The sequence below is a fragment of the Alligator sinensis genome, unplaced genomic scaffold (genome assembly GCF_000455745.1).
Source record: "Alligator sinensis unplaced genomic scaffold, ASM45574v1 scaffold46_1, whole genome shotgun sequence".
In the NCBI taxonomy this organism is placed as follows: domain Eukaryota; kingdom Metazoa; phylum Chordata; order Crocodylia; family Alligatoridae; genus Alligator; species Alligator sinensis.
In genome coordinates this window covers 3,291,590-3,295,058 of record NW_005841907.1, presented here as the reverse complement: position 1 = coordinate 3,295,058, position 3,469 = coordinate 3,291,590, and the positions used below count along the sequence as shown (strand labels likewise).

General features: G+C 40.1%; 1 pseudogene; it reads right to left on the bottom strand.

Annotated features, from left to right (window-relative positions):
• Positions 1 to 457: 457 nt before the first annotated feature.
• On the bottom strand, positions 458 to 653 carry LOC112549431 (annotated as a pseudogene).
• Between the last annotated feature and the right edge of the window lie 2,816 nt (positions 654 to 3,469).

The following is a 3,469-nucleotide window of genomic DNA, read 5'->3' as shown; positions in this document are numbered from 1 at the left end:
ATCCAGGACTCTTCAGCCTGAGGAAAAGAAGGCTAAGAGGGGACCTGGTAGCAGCTTACTGCTGCACTGGGGGAGTACATCAAGGGCTTGGTGAGCAACTGTTCATCAGGGCACCCAAGGGGAAAACTAGGAGTAATGGCAACAAACTCCTGGAAGATCAATTCAGGCTCAAAATTTGGAAAAATTTCTTCACAGTCAGGGTGTCCAGACTCTGGAATAAGCTCCCTCCAGAGGTGGTGCAATCACCTACCCTGGAAATCTCCAAGAGACTAGACAGTCACCTTGTTGGGGTCACCTGATCCCCAGTTATCTTTCCTGCTTGGTGCAGGGAGCTGGACCCGATGATCTTCCAAGGTCCCTTCCAACCTTACAATCTATGAATCTACATGCAGGCCCAAGCCCAGAGGCTTAGGGTTGGGATGCCCCCAAGTTTTGCTTTCCCTCAGTCGTATGGCCACAGGAGCAAGCTAGGAAGGAGTCTCCCATTTCCATAAAGTGGCATAAAGCCAAGATCTTCCCACTAGAAGTGAAAGTGGGAGGCTAATTAAGCAGTGTCTCAGTCAGGGTACTACCCCCTGCCAAGAAAATAGTTTTCCCCTGCAACTAGGAAAACCGCTTTAGTGGTCATGGTATTTCCCCTGCCAGGTAAGTATTGTTTGTTTTTGTATGTATGATATTAATCCAAAGACAAAAGGCTCATGATTTATGATGTAGTTTATTGGGCTGGGCCCCACCAAAGTCGACAGCATTTCAAGCCATCATGACAGCACAGATCAGTCAGTATGTTTGTGTACTCCAGATACCAACCACAAAGGATCTATATGCCAATTAGCTCCCCTCTTATGACTGCGACTGGGTGTTCTTGTTATGAGTCCTGGCATGTTCCAAAAATTTATATGCAGATGAGTCACAGGGCAATCTGGTCCAGCTCCACCTCATGGAGGGCAGGGACATGCTAATATGTGCTAGGCTGAGAGGGAACAACAGAGGGATTCTTGGTAAACCGTTTGGGGCCTCATATATTGATGTTTGCCAGACATTTAAGGCTGGTGAAGAAACAAGAATAACTGGAAATGGGAAAGAAAGGCACAGCTCAGCTCTGGGAATGAAGAGGAAGTCAAAATATGTTCAATGTAGTGGCACATATGTATTTAGTGGCTTGAAGAGTTGGTGCTCAGGGGACTGTGTGCAATGAGCACTAGCATATATCTTATTCAGATAGGCTGCAATAATCTATCTATGTGATACTGGACAAACATACTGATGGGAACCTATGTTGGATGATGTGTTTCATAGTCATGCGTTGGCTGCATTTAATCAACTTCATAGATGGTGTCCATTACTGAGCACAGCTGCTTTTCACAGCACTTTAATGATAGATAACTTATTTATTAGGTTTCCTTGTATGTGAATATAAGACTAAGTGGGGTTTTTTTGCCCATGCTGACTGGGGGGCAGGGGGAACCTTGTCTTGTATTCAAGTAAATATGGTACATATCTTTTAAACTGCCTTCAATGTATTGAGTATTTTGTCTATTTTGAAAAGAGGTCACTATACCTCTTCCAGCTCTTTATTACTGCTTCCCCTTCCCACCTTGTCTATTTTTGTTCTCCTCCAAATATGATTCTCTGAGAACTAGTACCCACCCGCCCCCGACCTTGTTCATCTGGGGAATGTTCTCTCATCACCAAGTGTATAAAGAAGCAGCCCAAGGCAAGGACACAGGACTTTGTAACTTAGTAACACTTATAGACTTCAAATTAAGCTACTTGCTCCTCTTACAGAAGGAGCTATTATTTAAACATGTAATGCTTGACTCTATATGTTATTTTATTTATTTAAATGTTTCAACTTGTTGTAAGGACCCCACTATGCTCTATGTGGATGTCCATCCCAAAAATTAAAAGCCTGGTACAAAGTGAAATAAAGAGAAATGCCCACTTAAATCTATCTATATCATATCATCAGAAAAAAAAAAGTAGGGAAAGCTAAATACTTCATCCACCCAAAACCTAATAAGAATGGTAACAAGGAGGATGATATCAATGTCATCATCCCCCTTGACAAAGGGGATATACATGGATTATATCCTCCCACCATTGTATTGCCTACAGCAATATCAAGAATGCCCTTTAACACTCCATAATGTTTCACACCCAACAGATATCCATCTGTAATGCACTGCCCAGCTTCAAACTTGAATGCTAATAAAAAACCTTAACACTGACCAGCAACCTTGGGATTGCCATCTCCTAGTTTCTCTGTCAACTCTGCAAATTGCAAGTCCAGCTAAAAAGCTTATATCACTGGTCATAAAAGCCTGAAACAAAGGCAGCTACCAACAGAAACAATGTGTTTCAAAATGGAGCACATCAACGGTACTCCTTAAGGTCAGCCCTAAATTTCATCTATAAATACCGAGACATTGTCAGCCACAAGATTACCATCTATGATACTGACTTTGAGCCACAAACTATGCAACACCTTTTAAGATGCCAAAACATACAGAGAGATCATCTTCAAGAGATTTGACAAATTATCAAGTGTAAACCATATTCTATGCCAGGATTGGTGGGAGGACATGAGAAGATAACTAGGGATTCGTATGCATTCAGATCAGTCATCTCAACAGATAAGCACATCTGTCTGTCACACACTACATGCATTTGGGAAATTCTTCTGCCTTAATACAGCTCAGGTCACTCTTAAGGTTTTACATCAGAGTGTAAATTAGGATGAAATCAAGTCCACCAGATTGGTCATCAAATAAATTCTAGCATGAGACACACATTTTCTAGCATAGTTAAAAAAAATATCCCAAACTCTGTAGACAAGTACTACTTATGTTCACAAAAAAAAGGAACAACATAACCAAAGGACAGGTCCCAAGAGTATACAAGTCCATTAAATGAAAACACAAAAAGAGAATGTACTCAAAGTTTATCTTTTGGATATTTTTGTTCCATTTCATAAGTATTTTTTTTATAAAACAGAATTAAAGTTCAAGTTAAAAATGAACTAGTAACACAGCCATGAATATAGTGCTATAACTGCCATACTATAAAGTTTACCAGACCTCTTTCACCTTCAGACTACCCTTTCAGAGACCTTCCTTAAGACATGGTCTCACAGTGTACTCAGTGTGTTTTTCTCATATTTAGGATCAAAAGTTTTCTGTGATGTTGCCATTCTCTTCCTTCATTCAATTGTGCAAAGTTTGTTTCTAAAATACACCAATTTTCATCATTAAAAAGAATCAAGTTTTATCCAGCCTTTTTTTAAATAAAGTTTTAACATAGTAGTTGACTGTTCAAAACCTAAAGTCACCTCAAGGTCAGTTCTTACCAATTATTCTGTCATTTATTTAATGGTTTATGTGTAGGTGAGATTCCCCCTCCCTAGATGCAACACTATTCTTATCATTAAAAGCTTCCTGGCTGCCTTCCCAAAAATAAGTCTTTCCTAGCC